Here is a 23,035-nt window from a genome sequence, read left to right on the forward strand (position 1 = left end):
CCAGCTGGGAGTGGGAGTAAGAACAAGGATCGGTGAAACCCATAACCTGTTACCAGAATGGGTCGTTTGACGGTACAAGGTGCATTGTTTCTGGTTCAGAGAGAGCCACAGACAGAAAGTGGTTGATAATGTGATCATGGAAAGTCACCCATGGAAAGTCACCCAGGTGTCAGGTTTTGTTCCAGGACTCAGTCTCTTTACATGGATGTAAACGGGTGGGGCCCCTATCTATTAGAGAAAGAACTTTTGTGCTGATTCAGAGGAAATCCACCCACATGTTTGGGTGAGTAAGCAAGGCTTTGACCCCACTGTATAGACTGAGTTGCTGTTAATGAGAGCTGCTAACTCAAAGACAGAAACTGTATTTCCATTGTGCCGAGCAGGTGAAATAGGTTTGCCTGCTCTGAAGTAAGAGGCTCTCAAGAATATAGGGTGCTTCTCCTGCCTACTTTGTTTTGTTCAGTCATTTTAGTCATGTCTGACTTTTCATGATCTTACTGGCAAAGATACTGATGTGATTTGTCATTTCCTTCTCTAGCTCATTTCACAGATGAGGAAACTAAGGCAAACAAGGATAAATGACTTGCTCTGGACCACATGGCTAGAAATTGTCTCTGGCTGGATTTGAACACAAAAAGAGGAGTCTTCCTCATTCCTCATTTATGACATCTAATTGCCTCCCCAGGTTACATATATAATAATAAGTCATGGGGCTTGTCTCCAGCATAGCTTTACCTTCCATTGGTTCCCAGACTTTGTTCCCTCTTTCTGCTTCTGCTGCTGCCAAACACTTGAAGAAATTTCTGGCACCCCTCCTGCTCCAAGAGATCACCTTGTAGCTATAGCAAACACCAATCAGAGGACTCGATCTATGCTTTAAAGCCATGACAGGTGAACAAGAGACCTGCTTCCCTCCTTTTCATTTTGGGTGGAACAGAATGAATCATACAGGATGAGCAGATGTGGATAGATTATGATCTGGATGGCAGATATCATTATATTTCCTACCAAAACCCTCCCCAAACTTTATACTCTCACAAAGTCTGGGAGGGAGTGTTCACTTCCTCCAGGGTTCCATTCATTTTTACCCTAGCAACCAGTTCCACCCTGTTTATGAGATTCAGATCAAAAATAGAATTTCCCTCCACCTCTTGAAGAAATTATCATTTAAGGCAAGTCAAGAAATTATTAGCTGCTCTGCTTTAAGCAGGGAGAGAGAACTCTAGTAGATGTCTGGATAACTGATCTCCCCCATCATTGTTATGATATGCCCCTCTGTCAAGCTCCTGAACTCTTTCCCAGGCTCATCTATTTCCTCTTTTTGTGCAAATGGTTGTGCTGGGCTATTTCTAGTCATCCTGATCTCCATCTTGCCGCTGGACCCACATGGTACTGGAGAAGAGACTGAAGCTAATGACTTTACACAGCCTTGACTCACTTAAATCCAATTTACTCACAAGTCATGACATCACCTTTCAGATGTTATTGGTTTTCTATTGAGAATGAAGAACAAACAACCACCAGCAAATGACTATAGATAAGAGTTACATGTAGTGGTCATGATCATCAGCAAATGGAAGGGCAATTCATAGATTATAGAATTAGAGGATTTAGGACCAGGGGAGGTCTTCTTTCCACTACCTCATAATAATAGTCCCACTTTGTTCGACTCTCCTCCCTTAAATCCAATTCAGGTTCAAGTCAAGACATCATTCATGATGTCATTAGTCTTCTTTGAAAACAAAGAGGAACAAAGAAAACAAAATTCCAACTTTTAAAAAATTCTTTAATAACCTTTTGCCTTGATTATTATTATTATTTTTTTTTAGTTTGGAGACTTTAACCACCCTCCTATTCTCAATCCTATCCCTAAGGGCTACACTCTGACTTGAGGGTAGATTCTAAAGTATTTATAGTATGCATGAATGTGGCTAATACAATTTAACTCTTTTGGTTCTGATATTATTTCCAGGCTCAAATAAGGTGTTTGATGGTAAGTTTTTACCAACATCATTAGCCACTCAGAGGTGTGTTTCCTTTACATGCTTCAAGGTGGTTAGCTCCTCCCCCTCCCCCCCTTTTTTAAAGAAGCCATTAATGATAGAATTCGGAACTCAAAACTTTTTTTTTTTTAATGTTAAAAATTTTGGTTTTATATAATTGGGAAAAAATAAAATATTAAAAAATAAACAATGGGTAATCAAATAAATAAAGGAACCACTTGAAAGTTAATCAAAACAGTTTTAAGATTAGAAATGACTTAACCAATTAATTAAGGATATACTGATTTCTCTAGTTAGGGGAAACATCATTGGAAAGGGGTTGACACATTCTTCTGGAAGTTTTGACCGGAACACTATACTGGGACAATCTATCCCTGACCCTATTCAATGGATCCTTTCCAGCACTAAATTAAAAAAAAAAAAAAAAAAAGACAAATTTCTATAACTCCTTTATTCTTTCACTAACTCTAATATCATAGGATTATAGATCATAGAAGTATGGATGTTAGTGCAAAATAGCCATTACAGCCCTTTCAATTGAAGTGCTTCACTTTACATTTAATGAAAGTAATATACAAAGAAGTTAAGTAATTTATTCAAGGCCTCATAAGGGGTTGCTGGGTAAGTAGCAAAGCCAAGGTTTGAACTCTGAGACAGCATAATTTAGTTTGATTAAGCTTGGAATCATGGGATTTATCATATCTAAGGTCTGTTACTTAGGAACTGTGGGGCATTAGGCAATAAAAGAATGGATTAGAAACATTTAACAAAGGCTTACAATATGCCAGGTACTTTGTGGAAACAAATACCAAAAACCTTTTAGTATAGTGATGCAGTGAATAGAATATGGGGTCTGGGGTCAGGAAGATGCATCAAAATGGGCCTCAAAAATTTACTAGCTGTGTGACCCTGAGCAAGTCACTTGACCTTGTTTGCCTCAGTTTCCTCATCTGTAAAATGAGCTGGAGAAGAAAATGGCAAACCACTTTAATATCTTTGCCAAGAAAATACAAAAAGGGGTCATGAAGAGTCAGATACAATTGAAAAAATGGCTGAATGAGAACAACACAGGAGCTTATGTTCTAATAGTAGAGAATACACGTATAGAAGAATTTTGGCCAAGAAGGAATATTTTAGTCTGGGAAGTCTGAGGGATTATGAGTGAAGCCTTAGGGGAACTCATTATCATTCATGTCCTTTCCAGAAGCAATACTAGTAATGATTTTACAATGGCTTCCTGAAAAAGAAGTGGGAGCATAGGGAATAAATGGACAGGGTGAGGGGGTAGATAGGAGTGAGCAATATATTGTGAGAAGGTGGAGGGCTGGCTCTGATATGAGGTAAATCACTTAGTCTCTATAGACTTCAGTTTTTTTAAACTATAACATGAGATGGGACTAGAAGACATTGGAATTCCCTAGAGCATTTCCAGCTCTATGTTAATAATTCTCTAACGGTAAATTCAGCGTTATTTCCTTTAAACTAAATTGCTTCTGAATCACACTGTCATTTTTTTTTTTTTCTCCATCAACAAAGAGAAAACATAATGCTTTGTATTTGATCCCAGATCTAGTTCTTTGTTCTGTGTCTTCCCACCACACCAGAGGTTCTCAAGGTGTGGAATATAGATTCTTAGGGGTCTCCAAGATCCTTTCAGAAGGTCTATAAGATCAAAATTATTTTCATAATAATACTTTGCCTAATAAAATACTCCTCCATTTTCCAATTACTTCTCTGAGTAAGGCTATATACTTCAACCAAAACAATACATAACAACAGATTGAAAATAGAAGCAGACATGAAAATCCAGTGATCTTCAATTAAGCCAGATGCTAAAGAGAGCTACAAAAATGAGTAAAACAATGCTATTCTTCTCACTGTTTTTGTCTTTTGGAAAATATTGTTATTTTCATTAAAATATATCATTAATGTTTAATGGATTTATTGTTATTGCATTAAGTAAATAAATAAACATTTTAAATATTTGATCAATTTTAATTTCTAATATTTTTCATGAGTAAATAAGCATTTATTAACAGACTAGCATATTTGAGACACTGTAATAAGCACTGAATATACAAAGAAAGGCAAAAAATACTGCCTGTTCTCAAGGAACTCATAATCTAATGGGAGAAAAACATTAAAAAAAATTGATGTACAAACAAATTATATATAGGATAATTGAAAAGGATTAATAAAAAGAGGGTACTATAAGGAGAATTAGGAAAAACTTCTTGCAGGAGATAGGATTTTTAGTTGGGATTTGAAGGAATCCAGGCAAACCAAGAGGTATCAGTGAGGAAAGAAAGAATTTCAGGAACAGTCAGTGAAAATATCCAATCCGGAGATGAGTTTCTTGATTGGAGAAGCCAGGAGGCCAGTTTGTATTTTCAGTATTGTACTAAGGGACCAATATCATCTTTTGTATTGGTTGTATCACTAGGTTTCAGAGTGAGAGGTGGGTTGGGAATTGGATTTATGAAGACTAGAAAGGTAGGAGGGGAGCGGGTAAAATATTGATATGTAATTCCTATTAAAAAAATTCTTTGGGATTAATTTTAAAAAAAAATTCAAGAGTATTTTACTTTTCCAATTACATGTAAAGATTTTAAAGTTTTTTAACAACCATTTTGGTAAGATTTTGAGTTCCCAATATTTTTCCCTCCATCTTTCCCTTTTCTTCCCCTCTCCCCAAGACAGAAAACAATCCAATAAAGGTTATGCTTGTGCAATCATTTTAAACATGATTCCATATTAATCATGTTGTGAAAGAAAAATCAGAAATAAAGGGGAAAATCATGAGAAAAAAGGGCAAACAGAACAAAAAAAATGAAAATACTATGCTTCAATCTACATTCAGTCTCTCTCTCTCTCTGTCAATTAGGGTTAAGTGACTTGCCCAGGGTCACACAGCTAGGACGTATTAAGTGCATGAGATCAGGTTTGAACTCAGGTCAGGTCCTCCTGACTTCAAGGCTGGTGCTCTATCCACTGAGCCATCTAGCTGCCCCTACATTTAGTCTCCATAGTCCTTTCTCTGGATGCAGATGGAATTTTCTATCTTTGGAGTTAATTTTTAAGAATATAAAGGGAGTCTGAGAACAAAATGTTTGAGAACTACTGCATGCTGCATATCAAATCAAATTTCTCTTTACCCACTCACCCCTCAATATAATTTCCCATTAAACAAGGCAGAGATTAAATGAATAACAGATATCATAGCTAAACGCTGGAACTTAAGAACTTTAGATTTGTCATTAATATTATCAACAAATACTTGGAGGGCACCCACATACAGATTAAAGGCAACCTAATAAAGTCAAAAAGGTAATGGACTTGTATTAAAGGATTTGAGCTCAAAATCTAGTCCATCTTGTCATTCATTTGTATTTCAAATACATCTGACTCTTTGAGAACCCCTTTGGGGTTTTCTTGGCAAAGATACTGTAGTGTTTTGCCATTTCCTTCTCCAACTCATTTTACAGACACAGAAAATGAGGCAAGCAGAATGAAGTGACTTTCAGGGTCACACAGTTATTAAGTGTCTGAGATCAGATTTGAATTCATGAAGACAAGACTACAATTCCAGTCCTAAAACTCAATCTACTGTGAAACTTAGTTGCCACAAGCTCCTTTAGGGCAGCGACTAATTTTGTATTTCCTTGTACTTGTTTAGCACAGTGCATGGAATGAAATGTGTTGATTGACAAATGTGATTTTGCTTTGGGTTCATTTAGTCTCTTAACTGACTTGGTTTTCATGGTACATTTTGAGTCAGGGACAAGGACCAGCAGCCTAGTCCTTGCTGGACTGCCAGACTTTCTTTGGGATATAGGAGGGCAAAGTTGGGCAAATAGCCATCACCTCAATGCATTCTTTCCTATTGACAGGTGCTGAATATACTAACCAATGTCTACAAATGTGTTAGAAAAAGAGCACATGATCATGCCATTTTTAGGGATCATAATTATCTTCTTATTCAGAAAGTCAAAGAAGGTATTTGTTTGGAAAAATAGGGAGACATCTTTAACCACAGTCCGAATAAAAAGCTATTATAATATAAATTCTGTGCTTATGAAATGAAAACATTCCATAACTGCATGGTTTCTCCTCCACACCAAGAAATTAAGTTTGAAAACTGACGTAAATATTTGCAATGCTGCTTTGATGAGTCTGGATTCCACACAGTAGGGTTGACATGTCCCTGGCAGTGATTAAAAAATAAACATATCTAAGCTGACAGCAAAGGAAGGCTGCTTGTGGCCTCCTTGACTGGTTGGCATGAAACTGATGGGGCAACAGAGGGAAATTTGCAAACTCAGATGAGTTAGAAAAGACAAAAGCATGTATCTGATTTAGAAGCACAACCTTTATTTTTAAAAAAGGAAAATATTAGGAGCAGTTCTCCAGAAAGAATCTGATTTCTTGTCCTGCAGCTGAAAGGAAGAGATGTGATATGTTGCTAATATCCTCAAATTAGGGGTTAGTAATTAAAAAACATTTTGCTCAGGTTCAGATTCTTGTTCTGAGACTGCTGAGATTATGCTGGGGTGGAACTGGAAATCAAGCACCAGCTTTCAAAGAGGGAGGACAAATCGGCATCACTTAGTTGTAGGTCACATAGAAGCATAGAGAAGGTGTTATATTGAATTTCATTAGAAGTGAAGGGAAAAGGGAAGGCAAGAAAATGGGTACCATTCAATGCAGCAGCCCCACTCTCCAGGTCACTGGAGAGACAGTTGTGACAGAAGCAGATAGCATTAGTGCTGCTAAAGCTTGGCAGATGGTTTGTAGGTCCTAGATGGTTGTTCAGAACAAAATGTATTTGTGTATGTAGAAATTATTTTGTGCTGTTAAAGAACTCATATACAGATTGGTTAATATGACAGAAAAGGAAAACAAAAAATTTTGGAGGGACTGTGGGAAAATTAGAATGCTAATGTATTGTTGGTGAAGTTGTAAAATAATTCAACCATCCTGGAGAATAATTTGGAACTATGCCCAAAGGGCTATAAATCTATGCATACCCTTTAATACAGAAATACTACTATGCGGTCTATATCCCAAAGAGATTTTTTAAAAAGGAAAAGGAAAAGGACCTATTTGTACAAAAATATTTATGGTAGCTCTTTTAGTGGTAAAGAATTGGAATTTGAGGAGCTGCCATCAATTGGGGAATGGCTGAACAAGTTGTGATATTATCATTGAGAGAAATGATAAGCAGGATGATTTTAGGAAAACTTGAAAAGACTTATGTAAACTGATGCAAAGTGAAATAAGCAGAACCAGGAGAACATTGTATACAGTTATAGCAATATAGTATGAAGATCAACTCTAAATGACTTAGCTTTTCTCAGAAATACAATGATCTAAGACAAAGCCAAAGAAGAACTCATGATGAAAAATGCTATCCATCTCCAGATTAAAGCATACTATTTTCCACTTACATTTGTGTTATGTATGTATTTTTTGTATGTGTTTTCTTTTTTTTATAACTTTTTATTTTCAAAATGAATGCAACATTCACCCTTGCAAAACCTTGTGATCCAATTTTTTTTCTCCCTCTCTTCCCTCTATCCTCTTTCTTAGACATCAAGTAATTCAATATTTGTTAAATATGGGCAGTTCTTCTACACATATTTCCACAATTATGCTGCATAAGAAAAATCAGATCAAAAAAGGGAAAAAATAAGAAAGAAAACAAAATAGCAAGCAAACGACAACAACAAAAAAGATGAAAATACTGTATTGTGATCCACATTTAGTCCCCACAGGCCTCTCTCTGGGTGCAGATGGCTCTCTCCATTACAAGTCTATTGGAATTGGCCTGAATCACCTCATTGTAGAAAAGAGCCACGTCCATCAGAATTGATCATTGCATATTCTTGTTATTGCTGTATATAATGTTCTTGAGGTTCTACTCACCTCACTTAGCATCAATTCATGTAAGTCTCTCCAGGCCTCTCTGAAATCATCCTATTGATCTTTTCTTATAGAACAATAATATTCCATAACATTCACATTGGGTATATGTTTTCTTTTACAACATAACTAATCTAGAAATATTTTATATGATTGCATACATATAACCTATATCAGAATGCTTGCCATCTCAGGAATGGGGTAGGGGAAAGAGGGAGAGAGAGATTGGAACTCAAAATTAAAAAAAAAAAATGAATGTTTAAAGTTATTTTTACATGTAATTAGGAGGAAATAAAATATCTTAAAAACCTGATTTAATAGTTTTATATGTTTCTATTTAATAATATAATTCCTCTTTATTTTTATTGAACTTGTGATTTTATCATAGGCTGTGGCAAGGTTCTCAGTGAGACACTTCCTCTAACAATGTAAGTAGACAAATTCTAGTCTTAAGGACTTGCCTGGATCAATGAAAAATTAAGTGACTTGCGTAGGGTCACAATGATAATATATGTGGTAGAGGATGGATGAATTCATTACCTCATCATTGTGAGTTTTCCTTTTCACTACTGCTAGAGATCATAATCCATTAATACCTTCTTATACTGTATGATTTTTGATCTTTCCTTTTCATAAGTTTTTCATTTGGCAGGAGATTTCTATTTGGGCTCTCTGTCTTTATTCTGATCCATCCTATATACAGTCGCAAAAGTAATTTTCCTAAAATGCTGATCAAATCATGTCAACCCACCCCCTATTCAACATATACCAGTTTCTACCATTGTGACTTGGGGCAAGTAACTGCATATTACCTCAGCTTCCTTAACTAAAATGGGATAATTATGGCATCTACCACTCAAGCTTGTTGTGAGGATCAAATGAGAATATTGTAAAGTGCTTAGCATAATACTTGGCATAAAGTAGGTGCTATATAGTTGCCTGCCTAACTTCCTCCCTCCCTCCCTCCCTCCCTCTTTCCCTCCTTCTTTCTTTCTTTCTTTCTTCCCCCTTTCCTTCCTTCCCTCTTTCCTTCCTTCCTTCCTTCCTTCCTTCCTTCCTTCCTTCCTTCCTTCCTTCCTCCCTTTCTCTCTCTCTTTTCCTTTTTCCTTTTTCCTTTTTCCTTCTTTCCTTTCCTTTCCTTTCCTTTCCTTTCCTTTTTCCTTTCCTTTTTCCTTTCCTTTTTCCTTTCCTTTTTCCTTTCCTTTTTCCTTTCCCTTCCCCTTTCCCTTTCCCTTTCCTTTCCCTTTCCCTTTCCCTTTCCCTTTCCTTTCCTTTCCAATATGATTGTTGGAGCCAGATTACGGAGAGTTTGAATACCAGATCAAGGTGTTAGCTCATAGAAAGTATTCTTAGATTGGCAAGATACTATAAACATGATGTGGTAGGAAAATTAATCTAATGACTGTGTTCAGGTTGTATTGGAAATATTTGGGAGACTAAGCAGTTTAAGTATACCAGGTATGAAATGAAGAGTCTTATGCTATTGGAGGAACAAGCATATATAAGAAAAATACTAATGATTCAAAAATTTCATTTTTAGAATCCATTTTAGCCTCTTCATCCATTACCTCTAAACAAGAGTTGCATGTCCTTACTTTCACAACTTTCTCTTTTTATTCTCTCCCAAGATCTGTTAGTGAATCTGCTTGATTATAGAGAGCAGAAACAACTTGGGAGGGGAAATAAGAGGGCAAAATCTTCTTAATCTGCATCATCTACCCTTGTATACTTGGAGATAAGTATAATTAAATTTCTCCAGTTCCCACGTTTAAAAACACCTGAATGCCAGAACTTAAAATAGAAGACAGTTTCTCGAGAAACAGCATGTGTGTAAAAACATAGCTGAGAGAGAAAACTGACAAAACCTTAGATCAGTGAATTTAATAAAAACTTTGAAAGTTCTCAGATCTTTTCTTTCTTTTTTTTTTTAAATCTTATTGATAATTATTTCTGTATGCCATGAATATTCCAATACATTCAAAGACTTGTTTTATACAAGTTGCATTTAAATCATGTGTCTGACAATCTATCTCTTTGTCAACTGTAAGTAAATTATGGGGATACAGCATGATATAATATGGTGATTCTTAAAGTGAGACCTGGGTGCCCATGAGGGTCCTTGAGAGCCATTTAGATGGTTCCCAAGGTCAAAATTAGTTTTGTAATACTAAGATAGTTTAATTTCTAATAAGATAAATATTGATAGATATAACCCACCTAAGTCAATGCTTTTTGTGAGAAGTCCTCAATAACTTTAAAAAGTATTAAGAGGTCCTGAAAACCAAAAATTGGAGAACCTCTGGTGTAGATGATAGAAGCAGAAATATCCAGATAAATCACTTAATATTGCAATCCACCTAAAGCTCTAAAATTGTAAATGACTGACATGTAGTCAATCTGCATCAAACATAAATCAGCTGTATTGGATTAAATGGCTTAGACTTAGATAGCACTTGGTCACCAAGCCTTTCTACATCCATCATATCAAGTAATCTTTTTGTTTTGTTTAGTTCTAACCAGTCCTGTGGCTTCTTTGGTACAGGAAGCTCTCAGTGTGAAATTCTGCTATCAAGACAGATTATCATATCCCAGGAATTTAAGGTATTAAAAAGTTATCTTAATCTCTCAGAAGTTAAATGACTCGCCAGGGATCAAACAGCAGGTGTCAGATAAAGAATTTGAACTGAGCCTTCCTGACTCCAGGTCATCTCTCCATCTCTGTGCAACACTCCCTCTTTTTGAGTAAGCATTAACATCCCCATTTTGAAGATAAGAAAAGTGAGGCTCACAAATTGAATTTACCAATGTCTCCTAGATAGTAAGCAACAAAGGAGTTTTTAGAGGTAGTGGTTCTACTTAGGAGAACTAACTGATTCTGAAAATAACAAAGGACAGTGGAACAGATGCTGGGAAAAGATAGCATTTGAGCACAGATAAGTTATACATTTTTTCCTATCCAAAAATAGTCAATTTCACTTTTCAAAAATTTTATTCAGTGCTATAAAGTGCCTTCCAATTTTCTTCTTTAATAAAACAAACACATGAGAAACAGGTATAAGATTTTTGAATAATTCATAATGCAAGCCTTTGGCTTCCTTCATTTCTTGATTCCAAACTATGATTTCCAAAGTAATTTTTGCCATCCTCCCTATGTCAATTTTTGTATATGATCATTGATTTTGGTGTTAAAGTGTAGATTAATTTAGTTTGAAAGATCTTATAACTTTCTTCATAGAATTTCTTTACTTCTTCTGTAGTGGCTGACAGTGTTTAATCTGAAGTTATATCCATGGGCATCTCTGGCCTTATGCTCATCAAGGGGATTGCTGCCAACATCATCAAGTATTCCATGAAATGTAACCACTAGAAACATATTGTTCTCCAGTGTTATTCACAATGCTGAGAACAGTCAGCTGTCTTTCCATTGAGCTGTAAAATCTTTATTATCTTCATTTGTAATGAAATTTTCAATACCATGAAGTTGCAGACTAATTATAATATTATTTTATTATTAAAAACATGGTCAAGTTCAGCTCCTCCAATACTATGCCAAATTGTTGATTATTGAACAGAAATTGTGCACCAAGAGTTAAATTAATGTTTGTAGATGAATTGCAAAGTGATTTTTTTTTTATCACTCTGCCATTCTCAGGGTGGAAAAAATAGTCACATAATACTTGGGGAACATTTTGTATATTAGCCCATTTCATAGATTGCTGTGGTCAAGAAAAAGTATCATTTAGAGTAGGTATCAGGGCATAATGGATATGTTGAGATATTAGGTATATGTCATGGTCTCGCCACTGAAAGAATTCAAACTCAGACAGTCTCCAACACAAGTAAAAACATTTTAATAAGATTTATGCATTTTGTGGGAGGACCAAACTCCCAGAAAGAGTTAGCCACTCAGCAAAGCAAAACAAAGATTTTTGTAGAGTAAATGGTGCTGATTATATGACAAGATATGCAAAATTTGAGGTTATAGAACTTTGCTAACATAGGGAAGTCTTAAAGTCTTTGTGGAACTGTGTATACAGTTACTCAGAAAAGCCCACTTGGGGCACATTAATGTATGGTAGTGATGTTATAACTGGTATAGATTCACCCAAGGACAGCAAAGAAGGAGGACTGTGCAGATACCATGTTGGGGGAAAAATTTATTGAGGTTTGCAGTCCACTGTCCTGTATCCTCTTGGTGGTAGTCTTTCTTATTGGCTGATTTCTGTGTTATATTTTGTGGTATATGCTGACTTGCTCATTGTTCTAGTGAGATCCATGATTAATAGTTTCTGTGGGGCTCAAGATTGGGGGATGATTTGAGCTGGAGGGGGTTGGGGGCAACAATCAGAATCCCCTCAGCTAGAGTGTTGGGCCTGGAAATCAGAAAAATCTGGATTTAAATCCCACCTCAAACACATACTGCCTATGTGGCCTTGGTGAGTGATTTAATTTCAATCTCAGTTTCTTCATTTTTACATGATAATAATAAATGTAGCAATACTTGTATTATCATGTAATCATATTATTATCATGTAAAACCATATCATGTAATCATATTATTATCATGTAAAAATGAAGAAACTGAGATTGAAATTAAATTTATTTTACATGGTTGTGAGGATCAAGTAAGAAGATGCATAAGGAGCTTTTGACACTTGAAAGCCTTTTTAAAATGCTAGTTATAAGAATAAAACTATCAACATCATCATCATTCAACTATCTGTCATTAGGCTTCATTGTACATAGCAAGGCCAGTTGTCAGAGGACAGGTGGGTAGAATGTCACTGAGAGTAGGTGAAACTTTTCTAACTTGTTAAGGACTTGCCAGAAAACAATGTTACTTTGGCATAGTCTTCCAAGGACACAGAATCATTTCCACACTTCAGGAAGACAACAGGGCACTTCAGGAAGTTCAACAGTTTGAACATAAATAAGTATAAAACTAATTCTAAATGCCAAGTGGGTAGTTCAGACAATGACTTCTTTGTGACACTCAACTTTCTTTTAAAAAAATTATTTAAAATTGTGACAATGATCAATAATCACAAACATTTTATTACATAAAGAACAAGAAAGAATTGTTTAAGAATTTAAGAATTCGTTACATATGGCTTGACTTATAAAGATACATATTTATATAAGATTTTTAAATGTAGTAACAAACACAGTTGTTCAATTTATATCTACTTTGGGAGTCCTAATTGTTTTCTTTTGCATCTGTGATTTCGTTAATATAAGAAACTCCCAGATAAGAGAACTTTTATCAAAAAGGTAGGTCTCTTCTCTGCAATTTATTAGTTCATCTCTCCTATGCCTTAAAACTCCTAACACTTTTCTTCATCCTTATCATGATATCATGGATTTCATCCATATCATTCTTATCATCCTCATCATCCTTACCATACCCCAAATTCTTTTTTTTTTCTCAGTTACTTCCCAGAATTTAACTTATACACAAGTAACACATTCTTCTTTTCTATATCACAGCTACCTAAAGACTGAGACTGTCTCAACATTCAAATCCTGTTGCTAAACCCCAGCCTTAAATTGCTCTTATCATATACTTCCTTTATTCTTATTCATGTGCTACCAAATGGAGATGAAGAAAAATCACAAAATCATTCTTGTTGGGTCCATTACAAATTTGTCACATCATTTTGAGTAGACTTTTTAATGTAGCAGGGACACTCCTTTTATCCCTCTCTAGTTAATGTCCTATCTCACCAAAGCATCTCTTCCAAAATTCTTCACACCTCTTCAAATGTGACATGTTTATCTTCACAACATTTTCCACACAGCCACTCCTCCCCACTTATACAATCCCTCACCATCCCTCTCCTATTAAAATAATCTTCTGGCTTCTGATTTCTCCTCGTGCTAATCCATCTTCTACTCAGCTTTCAATGATCTTAAATGAAAGTCCAGATACCTCTCCATCAGGATAGCTTGCCTCTAAGGGCTCCCTATTACCTCCAGTATCAAAAATAAAATCACTTGTTTGGCATTTAAAGCACTTTACAATCTGGTTCCTTCTTGCCTTTCCAAGTTTCTTTCTTTACAGTGCTCCATATATTCTATGATGCAGTGACTTGTTTTTCCTCACACAGGATATTTCACCTCCCACATTCTTAGTCTTGTACTGGCTGTCCTCCATGTATTAATGGAAAGTACTCCCTCCCTCCCTTCCTCTCTCCTCCTCCTGGCTTCCCTAGATCCCTACAAGCCTTAATTGAAATCTCACCTTCTACAGACCTTTCCCAGTCTCCACTCCAAAGATCCTTTTCCCTGAGATTATTTTCCATTCACATTGTTGATACCTTTAAGATACATAGTTATTTGCATGTAACTGAAGTAATAATGCAGCCAGAGGGAGACCAGGGAGTCAGTGTACCAAGCAAGATAAATCATTGTCATGGTCTCAAACATCATATCACCTCAGAGTAAGATGAATATAATCAAGGATCCTTAAGTCAAGAACACTGGGAATGGCATTACTTCCTCGCTGCTATCATCCCAAACAACTGGTCTTGTTTCCAACCCCATGGCCATCACTGAGGAAAGGAACAACTGGGAGAAGGCCCTCCTTTCTTCACCAGATCATCTTTCTTGCCTAGCCTTAATCACTGAATGGGTGCTGCCTCCATCAAACTGAGACTTGGGAAAGTCTAAAAGGGCCATCTGCATCCAGAGCCACTGCCAGTTATCTTGATCTCTATCTTGCCACTGGACTCAGATGGCTCTGGAGGAGAGAGTGACTTAGCACAGCTCACTTAAATCCAATTTCCCTGCATGTCATGGTATCACCTCCCTGATGTTAAATGACAAACCACCAGTACTGCCACTGATGAACACATCCAGGAGTGTCAGCATCCTCCAGACTATACAGGTCCTGCTTCTAAGCCCAGCCCCTTCCATCATCTCAAGAAACATTTATAGACATGGAATCTGGGACCTGCTTCTGCAAGGTCCTCATTTTAGGAAAGAAATTTCTCTCTTTTTTTTTTTATTAAAGCTTTTTATTTTCAAAACATATACATGGATAATTATTCAACATTGACCCTTGCAAAACATTGTGTTCCAAATTTTCTCCTCCTTTCCCCTACCTTCTCCCCTAGAGAGATATATGTCAAACATGTTAAAATATATGTTAAATCCAATATATGTACATATTTATATAATTATCTTGCTGTACAAGAAAAATCAGATTAAAAAAAAGCAAATGAGTAAGAAAACAAATTGCAAGCAAACAACAACAAAAAGAGTGAGAATGTTATGTTGTGATCCACACTCTGTCCTCTCTCTGGGTGTAGATGGCTCTCTTCATCATAAGATCATTGGAACTAGCCTGAATCATCTCATTGTAGGAAAGAGTCATGTTTATCAGAATTAATGATCATATAATCTTGTTGTTGCCATGTCCAATGATCTGATTATGCTTATTTCATTTAGCATCAGTTCATGTAAGTCTCTCCAGTTCTCTCTGAAATCATACTGCTGATGGTTTCTTATAGAACAATAATGTTCCATAACAATCATATAATATAATTTATTCAACCATTCTCCAACTAATGGGCATCCACTCAGTTTCCAGTTTCTTGCCACCACAAAAAGGGATGCCACAATGTGGCACATGTGGGTGTGGAAAGAAATTTCTCATCAAAATCCTCAGAATTTTCAAATAGTTGTATACTTACTGTCTTTTTATTTGAAAATAAAGAATATGCATTATTGGGACCAATATAGACTATTGGGACCTTACTAGCTGGAGTCTTCCTGTGTGTTTTATGCCCATTAGAATGGGGCTTTTTGAGAGGAGGGTTAACTTTTATTTTCTATGTATATCCCTAGTACTTAGCCAAGGACTTTGCTCATAGAAAGCACTTAATAAATACCCATTCATTCATTTATTCATGTTGTCTCCTTCATTATATGTGAACTCTTTGAGATAGTGCTTGGTATGGAATAAATACTTAAAATGTTTGTTGTCTGAGGGAGCTGCCAGAAGCATTGAGAAAATAAGTGATTTGTACAGGGTCACATAGCTATTACACGTCAGAGGCAGGGCTTGAACACAGACATCCAGGCTCTGAAACAAGTTCTATCTACTTTGGCACTTTGCCTTCTTTCATTAATGCTCTCTTTCTTCATATAAATAATTACCAATTAACCCACATTTCCTTTGCAAGTAGATGGTTCTCCTCATAACAAATAATTATAGGCAAGGAAAATAAATCAACACATAAACCATGTCTGATTTCTTCCAATTCATCACCTTTCATTCAAAAATCAGGAAGTTCGTTTCACTATCAGTCTTTAGAATTCTTAGGAATCCACACTTTGAAGGATTCACCCATCCCCCATGACTGGACAGTCTCAGAAATGGCCCTGTGTCTTTTGCAGTATTCTTTTTTTTTTCTGATCATTTTTTCTTAACAGATGATGTTAATGATGATTACGAAGGTAATGTTCATTTTCTTCTTGATGCTCTGTTCTGTCTTTGTTAAACACATGTGCCCCTCAGAACAGAGAGAAGAGGACCTTCCTCCAATTCTCCCCAGCACTCATGCTAATAGCTGTCAGCAGTAATCTGGCTTCTCAATTTCACACTTCTCTACTCTCCCAGCTCAAGTTAAATTTAGGTGAATCTGTATCCTGAACTAGAACATTTTTGAAAGGTCCTTTTTTGTCCTCTTTGTTTTCAGAGAAAACACTGCCCAGAACAAGAATGAGCTCTGAATGGTTTTTCACTGTTAAAATTTCTCACTCCTCTTGCAGACAGAGGAGTAATGGAGGCTTTGATCCGAAATGACATCTCTGATTGCCAAGAGTCATTGCATTGCCTGCCGCTGACATGGGGAGGATTTCTGAGTGGGCATTTCCTTTAGTAGTCCTGTACTTTTCCACGAAGTCCAGAACAAAACAACTTTGGTCATTTCAGGGATCCTTTCTGATGTTCTCTTTTCCATTGGAAAAAATGCCTTTTTTAACTGACATAAGCTAATGCAAATTATTTTTATTTTTTCTTATGACTATTCAAGAAGCCAAGAATATCCTCTACTCGTCTGAATGTTTTTGGGTTTTTTCTTGGTTTGTTTTTGAAAGGTGTGCTGGGTGCCAGACAATTAAGCGAGTCATGGTAAGTGTTTTATATTATTAAGGCACATGAGAACATCAGGAATTTAATTTATGATAATGACAAAAAGCACTATGAAAGAAAGTCTTTGTATTGTCACTTTTCTTTGTGCATTTTGGGGGTTTTCTGATTGCTGTTTTTAATAAACAAAACCATCATCAAAATCATTTATGACAGAGGGGGCACTATGACAGGATAATAATAATGAAAGTAATGAATTTATATATAAGTAAGTATACACACATATATATATTTATATATGATGAATTTATATATAAAGTACTTTACAAATATTAACTCATTTGATCCTCACAACAACCCTGGGAGGTAACTGCCATTATTTTCCCTATTTTATAGTTGACGAAAGTGAGGCTGACTGACATTAAGTGAATTGACCAGGTTCACACAGCTACTAAGTGCCTGAAGTTAGATTTAAAATCAGGTCTACTTGACTCCAGGTCTAGTATAATACCCATTATACTGACTAATATCTGTGTGTGTTTGCATACATACACCTAAATACACATATATGTGCATATACACAACATTCATATAGTCATATACCCAAGGGGGAATAAAAGGTATATGTGTATGTGTGAGCAGCTAGATGGTACAGTGAATTGTTCCTTAGGCCTGGAATCAGGAAGACCCGAATTCAAATGTGGCCTCAGGCACTTAGAAACTGTGTGACCCCCCAGTGTCTGTCAATCTCAGTTTCTTCATCTATAAAATGATCTGGAGAAGGAAATGATAAACCACTCAAGTATCTCTGTGAAATAAACCTCATATGGGATAATGAAGAGTCAAACATGATTGAAACAACTGAACAATAATCTTTCTCTCATTCATATATAGATGGCTAGATAGATAGTTATAGATATATCTGTCTATATGAATTTTTGTATATAGATATATACATATACACATATATCTTTAAAATAGAATACTACAGGTATTGCCAAGCTTGGTTGATATTTGATCAATTTTGCTAAACTTTTTTTGTCTTTTAAAAAAAATTTAAAATTCTCTATAAAAGGAGGACTCTCTGGGTAGGTGAGTAGGCAGGATATATGTGGAAAATAAACATAAGACAGCAATAAAATTAATTTTAAAAATAATCATCTGTATAAAACTAAAATATACTAAATGTAGAAATACAGAGACCCTGAGCTACTGCTGAACTTTTAATTCAGGATGCCTTCCCATTTTTAGTTAAATCTGTCTCGTAGAGGAAAACTAGAATGAACTTCATGGACCCTTCATCAGGAAAAAACAACAACAACAACCAAACTCCAGCATTTTATGAATAATGTCCCTCCCAGCCTTCATCTTATAACTCATAGGATCATAGACATATGATTAAAGATCCACAGAGAACACTTAATTTAATACTTTGATTAAAAAGTGAATAAAGACTTAGAGATTATGACTTGTCCAGGTAGTAGTGATCAAAGACTGAAACTGAACCCAAGTCCTCTTTCTTCTGAGGTAATAATCTTTGTTATACTACCTTCTCTACAAAAAGTATTTTTTATTTTGAACTTCTCCTTGGATTTTCTTTGGCCTTTAATTATTTTTGTTTTGTGTTCTGGGTTTGTGGGGTAGAAAATGACATCTTTCTTTAATCATCTATAACTTTTCACTGGAGTGTGTCAAAAATTAAATTCATTCCAATTCAACAAACATTTATTAAGTGCTTACTATCTGCAAGGCACTATTAGACCTGGGAGAAATTAAGGCTAAAACTACTATGAAGATACTTAACCTTTTATTGGATAAGTAGAGAGGAGGGAGTTACAAAACAAGTAAGTGAATATACATGAGTTATTCAAAGTAAGATAGTTCAAGGAGAAAAATAGAGCACTAGCAAATAGGGGGAAGAGGGACAAAATCAAGGAAAGCTTCATCAATTTCACCTGACAGAATACCTTATACTTGAAAGGGACAGGTAAAGGGTTTTGAAACTTAAAATCTAGAGTTGAGAATATGTATAGTACAAAAGGAAGGATCCATTAGGTGAAAAAAGGGATTGATGATAAGGGAGAGGAAAATACTCATTGAAGCATTCCTTTAAAAAAAAAAAAAGTTTCATTTTTTCCCTAATTACATGTAAAAATAATGAACATTTGTTTTTCTTAACAAAACAATTGGTATTAAATGACTTGACCAGGGACATAGAAGTGTCTGAGTAAATATCTGAGGCCACTGAACCTTCATTTAAAAAATATATATATATATTTCAAATTCTTTTGTTCCCTCCTTACTGATACAATAAACAATGTGATATAATTATATATGCACAATCATACAAAACATATTTCCATGGCAGTCATGTGGTAAAAAAGACATAGATTAAAAACCAATCAGCAGGATGATTTTAGAAAGGCCTAGAGCAGTGGTTCTCAAACTTTTGTTTTCAATATCTTTATCCTATTAAAAATTATTGAAGATCCCTCCAAAGCATTTTTGTTTATCTGGATTATATTTATAGACATTTACCATATTGGAAATAAAAACTATTTTTGATTTTGTAGACCCTCTAAAAGGGTTTCAGAGATCCCCAGGATTCTCTAGACCATACTTTGAGAACCACTAGCCTAGAGAGACTTACATGAACTGACGCTAAATGAAGTGAATAGAACCAAGAGAACATTGTACACAGCAACAAGATTATGTGATGATCAACTGTGATGGACTTGACTCTTTTCAACAATGAGATGATTCAGATCAATTCCAAAAGATTTGTGATGGAGGGAGCCATCTGCATCCAGGTCTTTCCAGGCTTTTCTGAAACCAGACTGCTCATCATTTCTTATAGAAAAGTCATTCCCCAACTGATGGGCATCCACACAATTTCCACTTCCTTGCTGCTTCAAAAAAGACCTGCTACAAACATTTTTTTTGCTCATATGGATTTTCCTTCCTTTTTATTATCTCTTTGTGATGCAGATCCAAAAGTGAACTGCTAGATTAAAGGGTATGCATAATTTTATAGCCCTTTGGGCATAGTTTCAAATTGTTCTCCAGAATGATTGCATCAGCTCACAACTCCACCAACAATGCATTAGTGTCCCAGTTTTCCTGCATCCCTTCCAACATTCATCATTATCTTTTCCTTCATCTTAGCCAATGTGATAGGTGTGAGGTGGTATCTCAGAATTGTCTTAATTTTCATTTCTCTAATCAATAGTGATTTAGAATATATTTTCAATATGATTAGAAATGGCTTTAATTTCTTCATCTGAAAATTGTCCATTCATATCTTTTGACCATTTATCAATTGAGGAATGAATTGTATTCTTATAAATCTGACTCAGTTCTCTATATATTTTAGAAATGAGGGTTTTACCAGAAATACTAGTTGCAAAAATTGTTTCCCAGCTTTCTGTTTCCCTCTAATCTTGGCTACATTGGCTTTGTTTGTGCAAAACCTTTTTAACTTTATGTAATCAAAATTACCCATTTTTCATTTGATAATATTCTCTAGTTCTTCTTTGGTCATAAATTCTTCCCTTCTCCACAGATTTGACTACCACAGGGTGGACAATCTCTTACTATCTATTAATTTGCTTCTTTATGTCTAAATCATGAGCCCATTTTAACTGGTTTATCTTGATATAGGTTCTTAGATGTTGGTCAATGCCTAGTTTCTGCCGTACTCTTTTCCAATTTCCCTAGAAATTTTTGTCAAATAGTGAATTCTTATCCCAGAAGCTGCAGTCTTTGGGTTTATCCAACATTAGATTACTATAGTTACTTACTATGGTATCTTGTGTACTTAACTTACTTGACTGATCCACTACTCTCTTTCTTAGCCAGTACTCAATGATTTTGATGACTGCCTCTTTATAATATAGTTTTGGGTCTTCTTCAATTTGGTCAATGAGGCATTCTTTTTTATATAATAACTTTTTATTTTTCAAAATACATACAAAAATAGTTTTCAACATTCATCTATGCAAAAAACATTTTGTGCTCTCAATTTTTTGTCCTCCCTTCCCTCTAACCTTCTCTCCTAGACAGCAAGTAACCTAATATAGATTGAAAATGTATAATTTTTCTAAGCATGTTTCTACATTTATTGTGCTTCACAAGAAAAATCAGATCAAAAAGGAAAAAAATGAGAAAACAAACAAACAAGCAAACAACAACAACAACAAAAAGGTAAAAATATACATTGATGGATCACATGTGATCCATAGGCTTGTCTCTAGAAACAGGTGACTCTCTCTATCACAAGTTTTGGAATTGGCCTGAGTCAACTCATTGTTGAATAGAGCCACATCCATGACAGTTGATCATCACATAATCTTGTTGTTGCTGTCTACAATGTTTTCTCTTGGTTCTACTCACTCCACTTAGCATTAGTTTCAATAAAACACTTTTTTTTTTTTTTTTTTTTTTTTTTTTTGCTGAGGCAGTTGGGATAAGTGACTTACCCAGGATCACACAGCTGGGAAGTATTAAGAGTCTGAGATTTGAACTCAGGTCCTCCTGACTTCAGGGCTGGTGCTTTATCCACTACACCGCCTAACTGCCCCTCAACAAGGCATTCTTAAAGAGGAAAAGGGAGGGGCTATCATCTAAGAAAAATAGCTACTCTTAGGAAGAAGCATTTAAGCCAGAGCAATGGAAAAGATAACAAACGATAGTGTTGAGGGCTTTTAAGGGGGAAAAAATAGAGGATTTGAAAGAACTAAGAGGGAAAGAGAAAGGAACAAGCATTTATTAAATCACCTATTACATGGATAGACTATGTTAAGCATTTTACAAATGTTATTTCACTGGATACTCAAAACAACCCTGTGATGTAGATGCTATTATCCTTCCCATTTTATAGTTGAGGAAACTGAGACAGACAGAGGTTAAGTGACTTGTTCAGGGTCACACAAGTAGGAAATGTCTAAAGCTAAATATGAACTCAGAGTTTTCAGTACTCTCTATCCACTGGGCCATTTAGTTTCCTCTAGGTAGCAAAGTTAAAATTGGATAGTTTCAGCACTATCAATTTAGAGATGGAAGAGTAGGGATGGTATGGTAGATAGGGGTTTAAAGACAGAGGAAAAAATTCAGAACAGGTGCCTTAAGGAACCTAATAGAGAATAAAATAGGGAGGAATAAAAGGATTTCCATCTAGCACTGAGGACCCAGTTAGGATTAGATTATATGAATTTGTAGTAGAGCCAGTTATCAGCTTCATGCCTTCTTTTAGCAGTGTTCAGCAGCTCAAGGAATGGAACAGTGAAAGGAGATAATTGGAGAATGTTGACAATAAGATAGTTGATTGTTGGGGGAAAAGGGATAAGTCATTCTAGGCGAGATAATAGTATACAGTTGAACTGATTAACTACAGAATCAAGACTGAAGGGAGGAAAGTTAGAAGAGTAGAACAGATGGATTTGGAGAAACAAGAATTTTGAAGGTTTTAGGTGTTGCGGTGAGGATGAAGAATAGTTTAGAAGCAGAAACTTTCAAGGAAATGACTGCTAAGAAAGTTTGTAGTGAAGCTTACCCTAAAAATGTGGTACCCAAGCTGTCATTTTAATGAGCTAAGGAGCTTAGCAGTTAGTGAGACTGTATAACTCCTTTTTCTGGGGTTTCTGGGATCATCTCTGAGAAGGTAAATGTCACCTTTATCTGAATTCTAGGACTGTTTGTCACTGCTTCTGGAAAGCTCCAGGACTGACTCAGAAATATTGAGTTATCATTTGATTTCAAGAATTCTAAGACTGTCATAAAATATGAGAAAATAGCTGAAGTGGATTTTTAAAAATGGAACTATTAAAAGATCATCTTTTGCCTGGATGGTGCCCTGGTATTTGTTCCCTCCCCATCACTATTTCAAAAATTCTCTAAACAGAGTGTTCAGCACTGTTGGGTCATTATCCAGAGGCACAGTTTGTAAGCAATGACATTTTAAGGTTGGAATCTACCAATGTAGATACAGCCTCTGAGAAGCTTCAGCCTTTATTAAAAT

The 23,035-nt window shown here is 35.6% G+C and overlaps 1 protein-coding gene across 1 annotated transcript in view; it reads left to right on the top strand.

Annotated features, from left to right (window-relative positions):
• Positions 1-16,635: 16,635 nt before the first annotated feature.
• The window catches only part of CNKSR3 (CNKSR family member 3), a 194,889-nt gene continuing 188,489 nt past the window's right edge, over positions 16,636-23,035 (top strand). Inside the window, exon 1 of the mRNA XM_031937587.1 lies at positions 16,636-17,061. The gene's annotated coding sequence lies outside the window, so the exon portion shown is untranslated. The remainder of the gene's footprint in view (positions 17,062-23,035) is intronic.

The sequence above is a fragment of the Sarcophilus harrisii genome, chromosome 4 (assembly GCF_902635505.1).
Source record: "Sarcophilus harrisii chromosome 4, mSarHar1.11, whole genome shotgun sequence".
NCBI classification, from domain to species: domain Eukaryota; kingdom Metazoa; phylum Chordata; class Mammalia; order Dasyuromorphia; family Dasyuridae; genus Sarcophilus; species Sarcophilus harrisii.